Source organism: Neolamprologus multifasciatus, chromosome 16 (assembly GCF_963576455.1).
Source record: "Neolamprologus multifasciatus chromosome 16, fNeoMul1.2, whole genome shotgun sequence".
NCBI classification, from domain to species: Eukaryota; Metazoa; Chordata; class Actinopteri; order Cichliformes; family Cichlidae; genus Neolamprologus; species Neolamprologus multifasciatus.
Genome location: NC_140454.1, coordinates 8,465,825 through 8,488,221, shown reverse-complemented (window position 1 = coordinate 8,488,221; position 22,397 = coordinate 8,465,825). Strand labels below are relative to the sequence as shown.

General features: G+C 43.7%; 4 pseudogenes; all 4 read right to left on the bottom strand.

The window, feature by feature from the left end:
* Nucleotides 1-3,215: 3,215 nt before the first annotated feature.
* LOC146500229 (trace amine-associated receptor 13c-like) lies at nt 3,216-4,573 on the bottom strand (annotated as a pseudogene).
* A 938-nt stretch (nt 4,574-5,511) lies between these two features.
* Nucleotides 5,512-6,784, bottom strand: LOC146500228 (trace amine-associated receptor 13c-like; annotated as a pseudogene).
* An 11,219-nt stretch (nt 6,785-18,003) lies between these two features.
* Nucleotides 18,004-19,359, bottom strand: LOC146500227 (trace amine-associated receptor 13c-like; annotated as a pseudogene).
* A 939-nt stretch (nt 19,360-20,298) lies between these two features.
* On the bottom strand, nt 20,299-22,129 carry LOC146500226 (trace amine-associated receptor 13c-like; annotated as a pseudogene).
* Between the last annotated feature and the right edge of the window lie 268 nt (nt 22,130-22,397).

Genomic DNA, 22,397 nt, shown 5'->3' with positions numbered 1-22,397 from the left:
ATGGTGGTTCCGGTTCCGGTGAATAGGTTGAATATTGAGTGCGAATTGGTACATGGTGAGGTTTTAGTGGGGGTTAGGCCTGCATTGCGGGTGGAAGGGGTGGATATCATTCTAGGTAATGATTTGGCTGGAGGTGTGTGTGGGGAAAGGTGTCATCAGCACCAGTAGTTACGGATTCGCCTTCTAGGTTAGATCGGTTGGATAGTGCCAGCAGTCGTCACTTCTCTTACCTGGCCTGTGCTGTTACACGGGCAATGAGTAAAGGTGAGTGTACAGAAGCCGCTGTTGAGGATGAACCTGTTTTACTGACTTTGCCAGCTTCGCCTCTGGATGTCCCCCGCAGTGAGTTGATGAGTGCGCAGAGGGCTGACCCAAACTTGGAACGGCAGTTGGAGTCTGTGTTGTCAGCTCCGGAGGTGAAAAGTGGGGCTGGTGGCTATTTTTTGCAGGATGGTGTTCTGGTGAGTAAGTGGGTGCCCCATGGGGAGGACTTTGTGGGGGATCCAGTGTTCCAGGTAGTAATTCCATCAAAGTATCGTGGTCAGGTGTTGAACCTAGCTCATGATAGGTCAGGGCACTTGGGTGTGCGTAAGACATATGATAGAGTTTTGCGTAATTTATTTTGGCCACATTTGAAGAAGGATGTATCATTACACATCAGAAACTGCAAAATTTGTCAGTTGGCTGGTAAGCCAAATCAGGTTGTTAAACCTGCTCCATTGCAGCCGATTCCTGCTTTTAGCCAGCCTTTCAAGTACCTGCTTATTGATTGCGTTGGGCCATTGCCACATGCCAAGTCTGGTAGTCAGTATGTTATATCGGTTATGTGCCAAAGCACCCAATATCCAGCAGCATACCCCTTGTGGACAATTACAGCTAAGCCGGTGATGAAGGCCTTGATGCAGTTTATTTCTGTTTGGCATCCCTAGGGTCGACCAGGGATCTAATTTCTCTTCCCGTTTGATGTGTTGAAAATGTTGGGGGTCAAACATAATCAGTCATCGGCCTATCATGCACAGAGTCAGGGAACATTTTGAACATTTCACCAGACGCTCAAGTTCCTTCTGCGAGCATATTGTGTTGAGCTTGGGGGGTGACTGGGAAGAGGGGCTTCCATGGTTGCTTTTAGCTGCACGGGAGGTGGTGCAGGAAAGTACTGGGTTTAGCCCAAATGACTTAGTGTTTGGCCATACTGTGAGGGGCCCACTGTCTCTGTTTAAGGATGGGTGGATGGAAGCAGACCCACCCATGAATATGATTGACTATGTGAATGGCTTTAGACACAGGTTATATGTTGCAGGTGAGCTGGCAAGAGGCACGTTGGCAATCCTGCTTTGGCAGTTAATGAAGTAAGTGTCATCACAAGGGAAGGTTCCGATGCAGATGTCGAACCGGATGAGGGGTTGTTGTCTGGGCACCTGAAGAATTCGGAAACCCTTGAGAACTTAGGGGGTGTCTTCTGGGGCATTTACCTAACACCCAGGCAGCTGAACTTGAAGGTCTTCTTATGAAGTATTCAGGTTTATGTGGTGATGTGCCTTCTCGTACAGACTGGGTGGAGTATGATATTGATGTAGGGGAGGTGCAGCCTATTCGGCAGCATTTCTATAGAGTTTCTCCTAAGCGTGAGTATCTGGATGCTGAGGTAGTGTACATGGTTAAGCATGACATCGCTGAGCCTTCTTCATCTAGTTGGGCGTCTCCGTGTTTGTTAGTACCTAAGAGTAGTAACACACCAAGGTTCTGTACTGACTTTCGAAAAGTTAACCGGGTTACCAAACCTGACTACTTTCCATTGCCTCATATAGAGGACTGTGTGGACCAAGTTGGTGCAGCCAAGTATGTCAGCAAGTTTGATCTGCTGAAAGGCTATTGGCAGGTTCCCCTGTCCAAGAGAGCGCAGGAAGTGGCAACATTTATTATTCCATCAGGGCTGTATTCTTAGAAAGTAATGCCGTTTGGGTTGAGGAATGCACCAGCCACATTTCAGCGTCTTATGAATCGTGTTGTGGCTGGGTTGGCGGGTTGCGCTGTATATTTAGATGACTTGGTCGTCTACAGTGACTCTTGGGCTTCTCATGTACAGAGAATTAGGGCTCTGTTTGACCGTTTGATGGAGGCAAACCTCACAGTAAAATCTTGCGAAATGTGATTTTGCTCGGGCTACTGTAACTTACCTGGGTCGGGTGAAACCTGGCAACATGACTACAAAAAACAACGCTGTGGTCCCTGAATCTAAAGAAAAGCCACACACTGAGCAGCAGGTATATTCTTGCCTCGATGTCCACCTTTTTTGTAGCGTTTGTGTTGCATATTAATTACGTCACAGGGCGCTCGGACGCGCTGCTATTATAATAAACCACGCAGGTTAGGTTGTACTGGATTTTAATGTAAAACCAGTCAATCTGAGGCGATCAGTGGTTAGTCAATCCGAGGTAAGTACTAATGGAAAAAGGGGCTTATGTATGGAAGAGGTCAGGAGGGAGGTACAACAGTACAACTTTAGAAACATTTTGACAACATGGTGGATATGCCATGGTGTCATGGTTTTGTACTGTGTTGCAAAAAGTGGTTGCTGGTGCTTTCATACCCTCCACAACATTTGAACCATTACATTGTTGCAATAGACAAAAACAGGCAAAACTATGAAAGCTATAGTGTTTACAGTTATTTTCTGCTGTTTTAACATAAAAAAGATACAATTATCCATTACTCGTTTCTTTTTTTTGTAAGAAATATGACCGAAAACACAATTAGCTAGCAGCTAATTCCTGATGCCACAGTTGTATTCTGTTTCTGACGATATTTCAGGCAGTATGTGAAGAACACATTTGAACAGGACAATGATATCATTTACAAAATGATATCATTGTCTGTTCAAAGGTGAAGAACACCTTTGAACAATGATCTTTTACAAAATGAAAAAAAGACATGAACCATGAAACAGTTTCTGAATATTGTGACCAATTAATGATTATATTTGAATAAAAAACAAACAAACGAGAAAAAAAACACTTCCCTTTTATTTCTATGGCATTAATAGTGGCCTCAACAGGAGAATACAGCACCTTCCCTCTGTTTCCCTCTCTTAATTGCAGAATCAGACAAAAATACAGAATTATTTCAAAAATGATTACAGAAACTGTCATTGATCTGGATAAACATAAATATCCTGGATATGTAATAATTTCAAATTTTTAGAATATGCCTAGAAGGTGAACAATACACCTTATTCTCCTTGTTCTCTTAAAGAGACAGAAAGGGTTTTAACAACTGGTTGTTCAGTTTTTATCATAAACATCTTTTTGGAAAGATCTCTTTCTTCTACAGTATGCTGACCTCACAGGAGCCAGGGCTGCAGTATCTGTAGAGTGACAACTAATTTCACAGCTTTTCTAAACCAGGGGTAGAACATAGCGTAAATCAAAGGATTTAGACAGGAGTTAAAATAATACACATAGAACACAATGGATGCAGATGAGCTGTTGATCAACTCGTTTCCTAAAAGTGAAACAATGTAATATGGGCAGAAACCTAATAGAAACACAAGAACAAGAACACCCAGTGTCCTGGCTGCTTTTATCTCTGATTTCTTTGCTGTTAGAGTCACTGAGAGCTGCAGTGTGACAGCTGTAACATGAGAGGCGCATGGCACGGGCCTGAGACACAGCCACCACAAACACTCTCATATACAGAAATACGATGACAGTAACTGGAGCAATAAAAGTTAAAACAATATCAGTGGTTCCTACAATGTAGTCTATGACAAATACACATTCTCCATAACAGGGAAGTATGTCGTTCTCGTTGAAGCAGGTCGTTCTTTATAAATAGTATGTTGTAAAAAACAGAGCAGAGCCAACACAGACAGACGCAGAGTTTCACTCTTCTCTCTGTGATTCTGGTGGGGTAATGCAGAGGGTCACAAATAGCCACATAGCGGTCGACTGATATCAGCACCATAATGCCCACTGAGGCAGAGGTAATGATGTAGATACATAACTAAACACTAAACATGTAAGCTGACCAAGAAACCAACAAGATGTGTCTCGTAGGATTTTTGCCGGCATCATCAACAGACCAATGAGAAAGTCTGAGACAGCCAGAGAGAGGAGGAGGATGTTAGTGGGTGTGTGGAGCTGTCTGAAAGAAGAGAGAGAAACATCAACAAGTCATTATTTCTATACTAAAACAATCTAAACAAACAAAAATTATTACAGCTGTCCTATCCGAAAGTGTAGACAGTTGAAAGGGTAGAAGATAGAATCTATAGATTTGCACATTATTGTCCGATAATAGTCTACCCATAAGATATAAATTAACTTAAATTTAGTCGTAATTAGTAGTAGAGTTGTAGTAGTAGTAGCCACAGCAGAAGTTTAAAAAAAGTAAATCTCTGCCTGAAGTGGGAGACTGAGACAATGACGAGAAGGTTGAGAGCCACAGTTAGCAGAGAGACTGAAAACACCACAACGTAAAAGAGCAAAACTTGAGACAGAGATGTTTTAGGCTTCTTGCAGGAGGTGTTGAAGAGTTGTGGAAAGCAGAGCTCTGCTTCATTCTGGGTCTCCATCTTCACACACCTGCAGAGAGCTGCAGCTCTGGTCGGTGTTGTGACCAGAATTAGTAATATAACTGATCCCCACACTTTCTCTCAACTCCTCCCCCCTTCCCTTCGTCTTGGCCAATAGCTTCACTATTTTCTTCCTGTAGTCCTGCCTCTCTCTTTTCTACCCTCCTTTCAGGTGAACATTTATTGTAACGCAATCCCTCAATAATTCAAATTCATATTAAAAGTTTCTGTTACTTTTAAAAACTCTGCTGTCAATCACCATTTATTTCTTTTATGAAACGTATTTTATTAAATCACACATTTGGTAAGTCAGACTCTCAAATTAGTGTCTTCAGAGTTTTGCTTCAACCGCACACACATACACCCACACACACACTCTGATAATTTTCAATCACATAAAGCTGGATATTAAGACTTTTTTTTAGCATCTGTTAGCTGTGATGTAAAGGTACCAAAGGGGGCATTGCAGTCTCTTTCTACCCCAGGTCTCAAGATACACTCCACATAGGAGTCATCAGTCACACAGGGCTAAAGACTGGTTTGCAGCTGCCTGGTAACAAGGCAAACTTGAAAAGCTGGAATCTTCCCTCTGAGTAGCCACAGCAACATTTTGGTGATTAAAGCAATCATGTTGTGGTTTTTGTGACACTGTTTTCAACCAGTCTGACCCAGTGATAGCCGGCAACCAATCGGCAAATAGTATCAGAATGCACATTTTGTTGCTAGTGACAGGGGGTTGCCAGTGGGTTGTTAACCCTTTTCTAGGCCTCTATAATTGAAACCAGCACTATTTGACAACCAGTGTTGGGGTTATTACTCAAGAAATGTAATGTATGGCATATTACTTGTTAAATGTCGTAAAAATTTATGTAGTACATTACTGATAGAGAAAGTAATTTGGTATACCATTTGGTACATTAAGGGAAGATTTCTTTTTTCTACAGTATGCTGACCTCACAGGAGCCAGGCTGCAGTATCTGTAGAGTGACAACTAATTTCACAGCTTTTCTAAACCAGGGGTAGAACATAGCGTAAATCAAAGGATTTAGACAGGAGTTAAAATAATACAGATAGATCACAATGGATGCAGATGAGCTGTTGAACAACTCGTTTCCTAAAAGTGAAACAATGTAATATGGGCAGAAACCTAATAGAAAACACAAGAACAAGAACACCCAGTGTCCTGGCTGCTTTTATCTCTGATTTCTTTGCTGTTAGAGTCACTGAGAGCTGCAGTGTGACAGCTGTAACATGAGAGCGCATGGCACGGGCCTGAGACACAGCCACAACAAATACTCTCATATAAAGAAATACGATGACAGTAACTGGAGCAATAAAAGTTAAAACAATATCAGTGGTTCCTACAATGTAGTCTATGACAAATACACATTCTCCATAACAGGAAGTATGTCGTTCTCGTTAAAGCAGGTCGTTCTTTATAAATAGTATGTTGTAAAAAACAGAGCAGAGCCAACACAGACAGACGCAGAGTTTCACTCTTCTCTCTGTGATTCTGGTTGGGTAATGCAGAGGGTCACAAATAGCCACATAGCGGTCGACTGATATCAGCACCATGTTGCCCACTGAGGCAGAGGCAATGATGTAGGATGCATAATTATACAGTGAACATGTGAGCTGACCAAGAAACCAACACGCTGTATTTCGCAGGATTTCTCCAGGCATAAACAGAAGACCAATGAGAAAGTCAGTGACAGCCAGAGAAAGGAGCAGGATGTTAGTGGGTGTGTGGAGCTGCCTAGAAAGACAGGAAGATATAATTTTTTAAAAAGTCAACAGAAAGAAACTATTCAAACAGGTATAACAAATCAGGTATAGACTTGTAAAGCCACAGCAGCAGGTAAAAAATATGAAACTCTGCCTGAAGTGGGAGACTGCAATGATGATGAGCAGGTTGAGAATCACAGTCAGCAGAGACATTGAGGACACAACAGTATAAATGAGCAAAAACTTGAGACAGAGGAGTTGTAGGTTTCTTGCGGGAGATGTTGAAGAGTTGTGGAAAGCAGAGCTCTGCTCCATCCTGAGTATCCATCTCCACAGACCTGCACAGAGCTCCAGCTCTGGCAGAGTTATGACTAGAATTAGTCATATAACTGATCCCCACACCACATCCTCTCAACTCCTCCCCTCTTCTTTCTTTCAGTTTTTATTGGACATTGATTTCCCCCTTCGCTTCGTCTTGGCCAAAAGGTTCACTATTTTCTTCCTGTAGTCCTGCCTCTCTCTCTTTTTCTACATTCCTTTTGGATATGTTGTACTTGTGTTTTTTTTTATTGTGTCCTAATCTCTCTTTCTCTGTTCATTCTAGGTCAGAAATGGAAGTCTCAGTAATTTAATTCACTCAACTTGTCAATCGGTAGGCCCACAAAACCCCTATACAGGATGTCGATTTCAGCTCGCTGATTTAAAAAAAAGGGTCCTAATCCCTGATCCTATGAGTCCTTGCCCAGTGGACAATGCAGAATTCTGATGCTGATGTGGGTGAGGGCACTCGCCCAGTACTGGCTACCTCGAAATCAGCCAGGTGTTTTCCATACTAACCCTGATAAGACGTAACCTGAGTAGCTTATTTAACATGGCACTTGTTATTTCTGGTATTATTTTAGTAGCTTGGAAGGAAGGGTAACCTATGGGAGCTATTTGCACTAATAAAAAAGAATCCTCATTGTTACAGCAATAAAGGATGAATGTGGAAACATACTTACCACCCCAAATTATATTAGTATTCAGTTCAGTCATTTTATGAAAATTTGTATACTTCTGAAGCCTGTAATGCAGCCTTAGTGGAAGATTTTTTTTTGTAATTTGGCTATGGACACTCTCATTTGGATAAATCCAAATTGAAGAATGACATTACGCCATCAGAAATAAAAGAGTGTGGTGAGGCTGGTCGCCGGTGTCGTGCGGACGCACCTGCACAGCATCCGCTATCACGCCCGCCGTGTTTAAAACCACGGGGAAGCAGGGGTTGAGAGAGTTGTGGTGTGATGTTATGTGCGGCTGGCAGCTTGTGAGCTGCAGTATGAATGACTAAAGATGGCTCTGATTAACAATTTCTGGAGTGGTGGAGGAGTGAGAGGGTCCGTGCCCGCTGGAGGAGGGGGAGCTGCTACAGCTGGAGATGGAGGAGACACACGAGGGTCCTCTCCAACCGGGAGTGGTGGAGGAACTGTGTGGGAAAATGGTGGGTCCCCATGTCAGGGGAGCCTTCTCGACCTGGGTCCGAGGTCGAGGCGCGAGTTGCTCCAGAGTGACAAATGCCGGCCCAGCCGCCTGAGCGGGAGCTCACGGCCGTCCCTGCAGGGTCGTGCCGGCTCGCCAGGTGGCCTCCGGACCAGCATTGTCGTCGCTGCTGGAGGCGGGGCCGGACTCCAGACCAGCGTTGCTGCCACCACGGGAGGCGTGGGCAGCCTACAGAAGGGACACGGCCCTGTCGCCATGTTGGAAGCTGGCTGGGGGGAGTAGGTTCGGCCAGATGGCTCCCCAGCCTCAATCGGGCGATGGGGGTGTGTGGTGAGGCTCTGATTAATGATTTCTGGACCCACCGTGTCTCATTCACACCACAATAAGGCTATCAAAAAATTTAAATATGGTATGGTCCGGTCCATATAGATTTCCCATCTAGCAAGAAACAGTTATAGGGTCTGCCGTGGTATGTTTACAGTAAACATACCACGGCAGACACAATGAGAAATGCAATAGTATTCATCACGCTACTTGCACGACGCTTCATACTTTTCAATTGGTAATAAGCTTCCCCTCCAGCTCATATGCTATGGATAGAGGATATTATGTTCCATCTGAAGCTTGAACATTTGAAAAATACTTTTAAACGACTCTCTTCAGAAATACAGTATAGACAGTACAGACTTGGCAGTGATTTCTTTTGTACTTTAAGACAGAATTCTTACGGCAGCTCTGCTTCTTTCTTATTTTCCTCTTTACTTCTCTTAACCTTTAACTTAGGTCTTAGTAATTAGATTCTGCTATCATGCACTACCATTTCGTGCGAGTTCTGGTCATTTTTTTCTGTCTTTTACCTGTGTTTGGAGACCTGGCGCATGGCTCCTTTGTTTATATTAGGGATCAGCTGTTAGCACTGTGCCCTGCAGCTGCAGCTGTGCTACTGGCGGACAGACCTGACATCCCCAGTGAGGTGAGGAGGAAGAAAAGGGGGGTGTCGTGCCTGGAGGGAGCGTTGTCGCATCGGAGACGTTACAGACATCTCTCCCTTTTTTGATCATGGGAAATGTGAGATCACTCCCTAATAAGATGGAAGAGCTATAACGATGCCAACCTGGTCAGTCTCTCCCTCCCCCAGGAAGATCTGATCACAACATGGTGCACCTTGTTCCTGTATATGAGCCTTTAGTGTGCAGGGAGCGACCAATTGCCCGCACAGTGCAGAGATGGTCGGGCGCGAGAGCGCCAGAGCCGAAGGTCACAGCGTACCAGGGTCCTACCCTGGCCACAATTGGTATGCTGTCTGGACTGGCCTTGCACAGTGCAGAGATGGTCGGAGGAGAGCGAGGAGGCTTTTAAGGACTGTTTTGAGTCTACTGTGTGGGAGGTGCTTTGTGACAACCACGGGGAAGACATCGACAGCCTTGTGACCTGCCTTACAGGCTACATTAACTTCTGTGTGGATAACATCATACCCACCAGGACCATGCAGTGTTTCTCCAACAACAAACCTTGCATTACCCCAGAAATTAAAGCTGTCCTCAAGCAGAAGAGGAGGGCCTTCAAAGCTGGAGACAAGAAGGAGCTGAAATGGTGCAGAGAGAGCTGATCAGGAATGGGAAGGACAGCTACAGGCAGAAGATGGAAAAACAAGTTTCAGCAGAATAATGTTAGTGAAGTCTGGAGAGGCCTTAGAACCATCATTGGCCACACAGATCAAAACTCTCTGCCTGTGGGGGATATGAGGTGGGCAAATGAACTGAATCACTTTTTTAACAGATTTGATTAATCCAGGAGACAGTCTTCAACATCAGCTGAACACTCACCCACTGCAGCTGTTCCCCCTCTGACACCTCAGTCACTTCACACCTCCTCTACTCACCCTGCTCACTACTCCCACCCCCCAACCACAGCATCCAGCACACGACTAGAGCCTGTCTCTTTCGACCATCCAAGTTAGGAGGGAACTGAGGAGGATCAGAGCCAGTAAGGCAGCGGGTCCAGATGGCATCGGCTCAAGGGTTATCAAGTCCTGCACAGATCGTATGTGTGGGATGATGGAGCACATCTTCAACCTGAGCTTGAGGCTGGGGAGAGCTCCACAGCTCTGGAGATCTTCTTATGTTGTACCAGTGCCAAAGACTCCACGTCCCAAGGACCTCAACAGCTACAGGCCAGTGGTTCTGACATCCCACCTGATGAAGATACTGGCAAGCTTCGACCTGGCACAGCTTCACATCAGTGGACCCGCTTCAGTTTGCCTACCAACCTGGCACTGGAGTCACTGATGATGCCGTCAATCACCTCCTACATCATTTCCTCTCTTACCTGGGGACCACTGGGAGCACTGTGAGATCATGTTCTTTGATTTCTCCAGTGCCTTTAACACCATTCTTCACACAGTTCTGAAGGGCAAGTTGGGGAACACAGGAGTGGACAATCACCTCACAACATGGATGGTGGACTACCTCCCCGACCGACCACATTATGTGAGAACTCAGGGCTGTGTGTCGGACAGGGTCCTCTCCAGTACAGGGGTCCCACAGGGAACATTTCTGGCTCCGTTCCTCTTCACCATCTACACTGCAGACTTCTCCCACAACTCCACCCAGTGCTTCCTGCAGAAGTTCTCTGATTACTCTGCAATAGTCGGCCTCATCACTGATGGGGATGAGAGGGAGTACAGAGAACTGACCCAAGACTTTGTGGTCTGGTACCAGCAGAACTACCTACAGATCAACACTAGTAAAACCAAGAAGCTGGTGGTAGACTTCCACAGGCACAAACATCCTCCACTGCAACTACTAAGCATCCAAGATATGGACATTGAGGCTGTGGATAGCTACAAGTACCTTGGTGTTCATCTGAAAAACAAACTGGACTAGACTCACAATTCAGATGCCCTCTACAGAAAAGGGCAGAGCAGGCTGTACCTGCTGCAGAGCCTGGCCCTCTTTACCCAGTGGAGGTGGTGAGAATGATGGCTAAGCTGTCATCCATGTTGGACAACATCTCCCACCCCATGCAGGAGACTCTGACAGCAGTGAGTAGCTCCTTCAGTGGCAGGCTGCAGCACTCATGATGTGGGACCTAGAGATTTCACAGGTGTTTCTTTCCAACCGCTGTCAGACTCTAAAACATGGTCTCTGTAGATGACCACACATGTGCAGACAGACACACACAAACATCCAATACACCATGATAGCTGTCAAAAGAAAATTGTACACGGTGTGATCAGCTTCATGAAATGTGTCTATTTTTGGGTCATTAAGCAATCCACATGTCTACGTGACTTTTCACATAAACTCTTGTGTGATAAACTTATTTAGCAACTAACAGCTTCCTCTTTTCTAAGAACATACAGATTTAGAAAAGGGGAACCTCAGCTCTGAGTTCTTAGAATAACTTTGTTATCTTTGTACACACACAAGCTTGTATAAATAAAGAACGCAGACAGTGACAGAGCGCGAGTCCGTGAGTGTCTCCTGCAAATACGAGCGCTCTGTGACCGTCCTCGCGAGTAAAGACAACTGCAGTGTTTGTGTTTTCTAACTCAGGTGTCTTAGCTGAAGAATTGTGGGGTGATTCTTAGAAATCCCCTGTCAATAGCCTTCGCTCAGTCTCCCTTATATGCAATATTATGTGCAATATTTATGTGCTATACCGAGTGCAATTTTTTTCACTTTTGATTGCAGCCATTTCCCAACTCTCTGTGAATGGTATCAGTGGGTTTTGGTCAGTGATTGTTGATCAACGGTCATGAGAATTTGCATAATTAAGATTAAGGAACTGACCTCCCAGCCCATTGTTCCTCAGTGGGCTGGTTTCAGTTATTATGCAATTGTACCGTTTATAAGATTGGGAAAACCTGCAGGCAGCTGAGACTGAAGAAGTCACTTGGATGAGTGATGAAACATTTCTCCCACAAAACGCTACGTCAAGATGAACAGAATCAACTTTTGGAAATTTACTTTCTTGGATAATTGAGGTAATACCTTACTATAACAGGGTATTTTATTTTATTTTGTTGGTACCTTATTCGATGGTATATAGTATTTTATTCTTGTATGTTATTCTTTTTTATCTTAATCTATTCTATTGTGTTTTTCTTAAAGTTTACGGCTCTTAAACTTGTACTCTCCCCCCTGCTTTTGAATCTTTTAAACCAATAAAAAGATGTAAATAACAATAAGAATAACACCAGACTTTTACCGTTATTGTTTTTACAAAAGTGGAAAAGTCCACAATGTAGGTTTTAATTGCAGGAAATTTTATTAAAGGAATTTAGTAAAGCTAAACCAAAACCAAATAATGAAAATCACAAAAAAATATTGAACTCAATTAAACTTTACTCATCTTAGAAACTCTGAGTTTAATCTTATCTTTGGTGAGGAGAAGTTGAAGGAAAGATAATATAGCCAGGCCTACAGATGTGTTCATCCCTGTGTTCAAATCCGCTGGGTCTCACTGCTCTCATGACACACTCCACACGGGAGTCATCAGTAACACAGAACTGAAGACTGGTTTTTGCTGTGTGACGACCCACTGCACCCTGCCTTCCTTTTGGCTCATGTGTGTCTTGTTTGCAGGCATTGGAGAGGCAGAGTTCCCGTTTACAATCAGTGACACTGGCAACACCTGGGCCAGCGTGCCAGGAATCTATATAAAAAGCCTTTAGGGCATAGTTTGGGTTGGTCCTGAGACACCAGGTTGGATTCTAGCTGCGTTAGGCTTGGTTTTTGCTTTTGACACTATTACATGCATCATCTTCCACTCATCCATTCCTTCACACACTACTGATGGTACTGATTACACACACCACTGTTTGTTTTTGACAGTAGGGTTTCTTTTCTGTTTTATTTGTTTTTAAAAGAATAAAGCAGCTTGGAATACATTCCTAGCCATGTCTGGGGTTTTCTTTGTCATGACTGTACGGCCTGGTTCGTGACAAGTGGGGGCTCGTCCATTTGCATTTGATTTGTTGGTTGCCGATTTGGATTAGGGTCCCAGTATGGTGGGTTTGTTGATTGATTTGTGTGGTGCCTCAGGTTAGTGTGGCATCAAGCAGGTGTGACCTCTTAGCAGTGATTGTAGGGTTCTCTGGGGTGGTAAGTGTTTTGTGGAGTCTCCCTTTGTAGGTGCAGCGGCGTGTTCCTTTTGGACTCGTTGTTTTGTTTTTGGTTTGTTTTTTTGTGTGATGTGCGGTTAGAGCATTTGTCTCAGGGACACTTCCAGGGCTGTCAGGTGAGTACCCAGCTTGCTGGGGGCCTAACCGGGTTACTGGGTTGAGTGTTTAAAGAGCCCATCGCTAATCTGCATGAAGACTAGGGTTATGGTGTAGGTAAGTTGGGGTAGGCAGGTTAGTATGGGGAGATTTCCACTTTAGCGAGAAATGTTTGTCTTTAGGGGCACGATTTGACCTGGAGAACCACTGTTTTTTGTTTTTTTTCTCCTGATTGTGTTTTGTTTGTTTTTTTCTTCCTCCTCTTTCCTTTGCTGCGCTCTTTGAGCCTTGCAGCATCATGGCGGGTATAGAGGAGTTTGTTGCTGCACCTTGTGAGAATTTCCTGGATTGCTGTACTAAGGACCAGCTGTTGAAGGTTGCGGATGAGTATGATCTTGATTTGAGTGGGCTTGGGGATAACATCGCAAAGATACTGTGAAATCTGCGGTTAAGTTACAGTTAGTTGAAAAGGGTGTTTTGGTGGCTGGGCAACAGAAAACTGGTCAGCCAGTAACTGTGCCGTTGAGTTTTTCCAGGAAACCTAACTATTCAGCAGCAAAAGGAGCTGATGTTATTGCAAATTTCTTTTGAAAAGGAAAAGCAACAGTTGGAGCCGGAGAAATAGAAGATGGACATGGAAAAACAAATCTGGAGGCTGACAAGCACGTGGAGATTGAAAGGTTGCGATGGGAGACTGAGCAGGCAAAGACAGATTTGCAGAATACTCGTCTAACTTTGGTTAAAGAGGGTAAGCTTTCAGGGAACGTCTTGTTGGATGAAGGACGTTCATCTTTTTCATCTCCTGATATGGTGAGAAATTTGCGTCTCTTACCTAAGTTTAATGAGGAAGACCCTGATGTTTTTTTCTCATTGTTTGAACGTGTCGCAGAGGCAGGAAAGTGGTCAGATTCTGAACAGATTCTGCTTTTGCAGTGTGTGTTGTGTGGGAGGGCGCAAGAGGCATATGCGTCATTGGGCAGTGATGGTTTGACGTACAAGTCTGTTAAGGATGCTGTGTTGAAGGCGTATGAGTGGTCCCTGAAGCTTATTGTCAACGGTTTAGGACATGGGAGAAGAAGGTTGCTCAGTCGCATTTGGAGTTTGTGAAGGAGATAACGAACCATTTTAACCGCTGGTGTGTGGCTTCTGGGGTCAATGATTTTGGGGGCTTGTGTGATTTAATAATTATGGAACAGTTTAAGAACACTCTGCCTTGGCAGGTGGCCACATATTTGACGGTATGCAGGGTTAAATCTGTTTTGGAGGCTGCCTGTTTGGCTGATGAATATGTTCTTGCTCATAAGAACCAGTATGAGTATTTTGGGAAGCCTGTGGAACATCAAAGTGGTGCTAAGTCACTTGATGTTTCTGTTAGGGTTCCAGTTCAGGTGTCCAGGACAGGTTCAAGCTCAGGCAGGGATGTGTGTAATTATTGTCAGGAGTCTGGTCATTGGAAGGTGAATTGTCCCGTACTCCTGGCGAGAAACCGCTCTGGGGGGGTGGGGTAAACAGGTGAATCCTATTGCACTAGCTGCAAGCATTCCTGTTCCTTTGGTTTGGACAGAGGGTATGGTGAGAACATGGAATGTGACATGTTTGACGGGCCTAGGAAGTCTTTGATGTCTTTTGTCCGTGGTGGGTTTGTTACCCTGCCTGGGGTGGACACGAAAGTCTCAGTTAGGATCTTGAGAGACACTGGCGCTGTCAACTCTTATGCTGTGGGGTCCATTCTCCCATTTTCAGATGAGACGGCTACTGGGGATAAGATGCTTATGCGAGGAATGGGGATGATGGTGGTTCCGGTTCCGGTGAATAGGTTGAATATTGAGTGCGAATTGGTACATGGTGAGGTTTTAGTGGGGGTTAGGCCTGCATTGCGGGTGGAAGGGGTGGATATCATTCTAGGTAATGATTTGGCTGGAGGTTGTGTGTGGGGAAAGGTGTCATCAGCACCAGTAGTTACGGATTCGCCTTCTAGGTTAGATCGGTTGGATAGTGCCAGCAGTCGTCACTTCTCTTACCTGGCCTGTGCTGTTACACGGGCAATGAGTAAAGGTGAGTGTACAGAAGCCGCTGTTGAGGATGAACCTGTTTTACTGACTTTGCCAGCTTCGCCTCTGGATGTCCCCCGCAGTGAGTTGATGAGTGCGCAGAGGGCTTGACCCAAACTTGGAACGGCAGTTGGAGTCTGTGTTGTCAGCTCCGGAGGTGAAAAGTGGGGCTGGTGGCTATTTTTTGCAGGATGGTGTTCTGGTGAGTAAGTGGGTGCCCCATGGGGAGGACTTTGTGGGGGATCCAGTGTTCCAGGTAGTAATTCCATCAAAGTATCGTGGTCAGGTGTTGAACCTAGCTCATGATAGGTCAGGGCACTTGGGTGTGCGTAAGACATATGATAGAGTTTTGCGTAATTTATTTTGGCCACATTTGAAGAAGGATGTATCATTACACATCAGAAACTGCAAAATTTGTCAGTTGGCTGGTAAGCCAAATCAGGTTGTTAAACCTGCTCCATTGCAGCCGATTCCTGCTTTTAGCCAGCCTTTCAAGTACCTGCTTATTGATTGCGTTGGGCCATTGCCACATGCCAAGTCTGGTAGTCAGTATGTTATATCGGTTATGTGCCAAAGCACCCAATATCCAGCAGCATACCCCTTGTGGACAATTACAGCTAAGCCGGTGATGAAGGCCTTGATGCAGTTTATTTCTGTTTGGCATCCCTAGGGTCGACCAGGGATCTAATTTCTCTTCCCGTTTGATGTGTTGAAAATGTTGGGGGTCAAACATAATCAGTCATCGGCCTATCATGCACAGAGTCAGGGAACATTTTGAACATTTTCACCAGACGCTCAAGTTCCTTCTGCGAGCATATTGTGTTGAGCTGGGGGGTGACTGGGAAGAGGGGCTTCCATGGTTGCTTTTAGCTGCACGGGAGGTGGTGCAGGAAAGTACTGGGTTTAGCCCAAATGACTTAGTGTTTGGCCATACTGTGAGGGGCCCACTGTCTCTGTTTAAGGATGGGTGGATGGAAGCAGACCCACCCATGAATATGATTGACTATGTGAATGGCTTTAGACACAGGTTATATGTTGCAGGTGAGCTGGCAAGAGGCACGTTGGCAATCCTGCTTTGGCAGTTAATGAAGTAAGTGTCATCACAAGGGAAGGTTCCGATGCAGATGTCGAACCGGATGAGGGGTTGTTGTCTGGGCACCTGAAGAATTCGGAAACCCTTGAGAACTTAGGGGGGTGTCTTCTGGGGCATTTACCTAACACCCAGGCAGCTGAACTTGAAGGTCTTCTTATGAAGTATTCAGGTTTATGTGGTGATGTGCCTTCTCGTACAGACTGGGTGGAGTATGATATTGATGTAGGGGAGGTGCAGCCTATTCGGCAGCATTTCTATAGAGTTTCTCCTAAGCGTGAGTATCTGGATGCTGAGGTAGTGTACATGGTTAAGCATGACATCGCTGAGCCTTCTTCATCTAGTTGGGCGTCTCCGTGTTTGTTAGTACCTAAGAGTAGTAACACACCAAGGTTCTGTACTGACTTTCGAAAAGTTAACCGGGTTACCAAACCTGACTACTTTCCATTGCCTCATATAGAGGACTGTGTGGACCAAGTTGGTGCAGCCAAGTATGTCAGCAAGTTTGATCTGCTGAAAGGCTATTGGCAGGTTCCCCTGTCCAAGAGAGCGCAGGAAGTGGCAACATTTATTATTCCATCAGGGCTGTATTCTTAGAAAGTAATGCCGTTTGGGTTGAGGAATGCACCAGCCACATTTCAGCGTCTTATGAATCGTGTTGTGGCTGGGTTGGCGGGTTGCGCTGTATATTTAGATGACTTGGTCGTCTACAGTGACTCTTGGGCTTCTCATGTACAGAGAATTAGGGCTCTGTTTGACCGTTTGATGGAGGCAAACCTCACAGTAAATCTTGCGAAATGTGATTTTGCTCGGGCTACTGTAACTTACCTGGGTCGGGTGAAACCTGGCAACATGACTACAAAAAACAACGCTGTGGTCCCTGAATCTAAAGAAAAGCCACACACTGAGCAGCAGGTATATTCTTGCCTCGATGTCCACCTTTTTTGTAGCGTTTGTGTTGCATATTAATTACGTCACAGGGCGCTCGGGACGCGCTGCTATTATAATAACCACGCAGGTTAGGTTGTACTGGATTTTAATGTAAAACCAGTCAATCTGAGGCGATCAGTGGTTAGTCAATCCGAGGTAAGTACTAATGGAAAAAGGGGCTTATGTATGGAAGAGGTCAGGAGGGAGGTACAACAGTACAACTTTAGAAACATTTTGACAACATGGTGGATATGCCATGGTGTCATGGTTTTGTACTGTGTTGCAAAAAGTGGTGCTGGTGCTTTCATACCCTCCACAACATTTGAACCATTACATTGTTGCAATAGACAAAAACAGGCAAAACTATGAAAGCTATAGTGTTTACAGTTATTTTCTGCTGTTTTAACATAAAAAAGATACAATTATCCATTACTCGTTTCTTTTTTTGTAAGAAATATGACCGAAAACACAATTAGCTAGCAGCTAATTCCTGATGCCACAGTTGTATTCTGTTTCTGACGATATTTCAGGCAGTATGTGAAGAACACATTTGAACAGACAATGATATCATTTACAAAATGATATCATTGTCTGTTCAAAGGTGAAGAACACCTTTGAACAATGATCTTTTACAAAATGAAAAAAGACATGAACCATGAAACAGTTTCTGAATATTGTGACCAATTAATGATTATATTTGAATAAAAAACAAACAAACGAGAAAAAAACACTTCCCTTTTATTTCTATGGCATTAATAGTGGCCTCAACAGGAGAATACAGCACCTTCCCTCTGTTTCCCTCTCTTAATTGCAGAATCAGACAAAAATACAGAATTATTTCAAAAATGATTACAGAAACTGTCATTGATCTGGATAAACATAAATATCCTGGATATGTAATAATTTCAAATTTTTAGAATATGCCTAGAAGGTGAACAATACACCTTATTCTCCTTGTTCTCTTAAAGAGACAGAAAGGGTTTTAACAACTGGTTGTTCAGTTTTTATCATAAACATCTTTTTGGAAAGATCTCTTTCTTCTACAGTATGCTGACCTCACAGGAGCCAGGCTGCAGTATCTGTAGAGTGACAACTAATTTCACAGCTTTTCTAAACCAGGGGTAGAACATAGCGTAAATCAAAGGATTTAGACAGGAGTTAAAATAATACACATAGAACACAATGGATGCAGATGAGCTGTTGATCAACTCGTTTCCTAAAAGTGAAACAATGTAATATGGGCAGAAACCTAATAGAAACACAAGAACAAGAACACCCAGTGTCCTGGCTGCTTTTATCTCTGATTTCTTTGCTGTTAGAGTCACTGAGAGCTGCAGTGTGACAGCTGTAACATGAGAGCGCATGGCACGGGCCTGAGACACAGCCACCACAAACACTCTCATATACAGAAATACGATGACAGTAACTGGAGCAATAAAAGTTAAAACAATATCAGTGGTTCCTACAATGTAGTCTATGACAAATACACATTCTCCATAACAGGAAGTATGTCGTTCTCGTTGAAGCAGGTCGTTCTTTATAAATAGTATGTTGTAAAAAAACAGAGCAGAGCCAACACAGACAGACGCAGAGTTTCACTCTTCTCTCTGTGATTCTGGTGGGGTAATGCAGAGGGTCACAAATAGCCACATAGCGGTCGACTGATATCAGCACCATAATGCCCACTGAGGCAGAGGTAATGATGTAGAATACATAACTAAACACTAAACATGTAAGCTGACCAAGAAACCAACAAGATGTGTCTCGTAGGATTTTTGCCGGCATCATCAACAGACCAATGAGAAAGTCTGAGACAGCCAGAGAGAGGAGGAGGATGTTAGTGGGTGTGTGGAGCTGTCTGAAAGAAGAGAGAGAAACATCAACAAGTCATTATTTCTATACTAAAACAATCTAAACAAACAAAATTATTACAGCTGTCCTATCCGAAAGTGTAGACAGTTGAAAGGGTAGAAGATAGAATCTATAGATTTGCACATTATTGTCCGATAATAGTCTACCCATAAGATATAAATTAACTTAAATTTAGTCGTAATTAGTAGTAGAGTTGTAGTAGTAGTAGCCACAGCAGAAGTTTAAAAAAAGTAAATCTCTGCCTGAAGTGGGAGACTGAGACAATGACGAGAAGGTTGAGAGCCACAGTTAGCAGAGAGACTGAAAACACCACAACGTAAAAGAGCAAAACTTGAGACAGAGATGTTTTAGGCTTCTTGCAGGAGGTGTTGAAGAGTTGTGGAAAGCAGAGCTCTGCTTCATTCTGGGTCTCCATCTTCACACACCTGCAGAGAGCTGCAGCTCTGGTCGGTGTTGTGACCAGAATTAGTAATATAACTGATCCCCACACTTTCTCTCAACTCCTCCCCCCTTCCCTTCGTCTTGGCCAATAGCTTCACTATTTTCTTCCTGTAGTCCTGCCTCTCTCTTTTCTACCCTCCTTTCAGGTGAACATTTATTGTAACGCAATCCCTCAATAATTCAAATTCATATTAAAAGTTTCTGTTACTTTTTAAAAACTCTGCTGTCAATCACCATTTATTTCTTTTATGAAACGTATTTTATTAAATCACACATTTGGTAAGTCAGACTCTCAAATTAGTGTCTTCAGAGTTTTGCTTCAACCGCACACACATACACCCACACACACACTCTGATAATTTTCAATCACATAAAGCTGGATATTAAGACTTTTTTTTAGCATCTGTTAGCTGTGATGTAAAGGTACCAAAGGGGGCATTGCAGTCTCTTTCTACCCCAGGTCTCAAGATACACTCCACATAGGAGTCATCAGTCACACAGGGCTAAAGACTGGTTTGCAGCTGCCTGGTAACAAGGCAAACTTGAAAAGCTGGAATCTTCCCTCTGAGTAGCCACAGCAACATTTTGGTGATTAAAGCAATCATGTTGTGGTTTTTGTGACACTGTTTTCAACCAGTCTGACCCAGTGATAGCCGGCAACCAATCGGCAAATAGTATCAGAATGCACATTTTGTTGCTAGTGACAGGGGGTTGCCAGTGGGTTGTTAACCCTTTTCTAGGCCTCTATAATTGAAACCAGCACTATTTGACAACCAGTGTTGGGGTTATTACTCAAGAAATGTAATGTATGGCATATTACTTGTTAAATGTCGTAAAAATTTATGTAGTACATTACTGATAGAGAAAGTAATTTGGTATACCATTTGGTACATTAAGGGAAGATTTCTTTTTTCTACAGTATGCTGACCTCACAGGAGCCAGGCTGCAGTATCTGTAGAGTGACAACTAATTTCACAGCTTTTCTAAACCAGGGGTAGAACATAGCGTAAATCAAAGGATTTAGACAGGAGTTAAAATAATACAGATAGATCACAATGGATGCAGATGAGCTGTTGAACAACTCGTTTCCTAAAAGTGAAACAATGTAATATGGGCAGAAACCTAATAGAAACACAAGAACAAGAACACCCAGTGTCCTGGCTGCTTTTATCTCTGATTTCTTTGCTGTTAGAGTCACTGAGAGCTGCAGTGTGACAGCTGTAACATGAGAGCGCATGGCACGGGCCTGAGACACAGCCACAACAAATACTCTCATATAAAGAAATACGATGACAGTAACTGGAGCAATAAAAGTTAAAACAATATCAGTGGTTCCTACAATGTAGTCTATGACAAATACACATTCTCCATAACAGGAAGTATGTCGTTCTCGTTAAAGCAGGTCGTTCTTTATAAATAGTATGTTGTAAAAAACAGAGCAGAGCCAACACAGACAGACGCAGAGTTTCACTCTTCTCTCTGTGATTCTGGTTGGGTAATGCAGAGGGTCACAAATAGCCACATAGCGGTCGACTGATATCAGCACCATGTTGCCCACTGAGGCAGAGGCAATGATGTAGGATGCATAATTATACAGTGAACATGTGAGCTGACCAAGAAACCAACACGCTGTATTTCGCAGGATTTCTCCAGGCATAAACAGAAGACCAATGAGAAAGTCAGTGACAGCCAGAGAAAGGAGCAGGATGTTAGTGGGTGTGTGGAGCTGCCTAGAAAGACAGGAAGATATAATTTTTTAAAAAAGTCAACAGAAAGAAACTATTCAAACAGGTATAACAAATCAGGTATAGACTTGTAAAGCCACAGCAGCAGGTAAAAAATATGAAACTCTGCCTGAAGTGGGAGACTGCAATGATGATGAGCAGGTTGAGAATCACAGTCAGCAGAGACATTGAGGACACAACAGTATAAATGAGCAAAACTTGAGACAGAGGAGTTGTAGGTTTCTTGCGGGAGATGTTGAAGAGTTGTGGAAAGCAGAGCTCTGCTCCATCCTGAGTATCCATCTCCACAGACCTGCACAGAGCTCCAGCTCTGGCAGAGTTATGACTAGAATTAGTCATATAACTGATCCCCACACCACATCCTCTCAACTCCTCCCCTCTTCTTTCTTTCAGTTTTTATTGGACATTGATTTCCCCCTTCGCTTCGTCTTGGCCAAAAGGTTCACTATTTTCTTCCTGTAGTCCTGCCTCTCTCTCTTTTCTACATTCCTTTTGGATATGTTGTACTTGTGTTTTTTTTATTGTGTCCTAATCTCTCTTTCTCTGTTCATTCTAGGTCAGAAATGGAAGTCTCAGTAATTTAATTCACTCAACTTGTCAATCGGTAGGCCCACAAAACCCCTATACAGGATGTCGATTTCAGCTCGCTGATTTAAAAAAAAGGGTCCTAATCCCTGATCCTATGAGTCTTGCCCAGTGGACAATGCAGAATTCTGATGCTGATGTGGGTGAGGGCACTCGCCCAGTACTGGCTACCTCGAAATCAGCCAGGTGTTTTCCATACTAACCCTGATAAGACGTAACCTGAGTAGCTTATTTAACATGGCACTTGTTATTTCTGGTATTATTTTAGTAGCTTGGAAGGAAGGGTAACCTATGGGAGCTATTTGCACTAATAAAAAAGAATCCTCATTGTTACAGCAATAAAGGATGAATGTGGAAACATACTTACCACCCCAAATTATATTAGTATTCAGTTCAGTCATTTTATGAAAATTTGTATACTTCTGAAGCCTGTAATGCAGCCTTAGTGGAAGATTTTTTTTTGTAATTTGGCTATGGACACTCTCATTTGGATAAATCCAAATTGAAGAATGACATTACGCCATCAGAAATAAAAGAGTGTGGTGAGGCCTGGTCGCCGGTGTCGTGCGGACGCACCTGCACAGCATCCGCTATCACGCCCGCCGTGTTTAAAACCACGGGGAAGCAGGGGTTGAGAGAGTTGTGGTGTGATGTTATGTGCGGCTGGCAGCTTGTGAGCTGC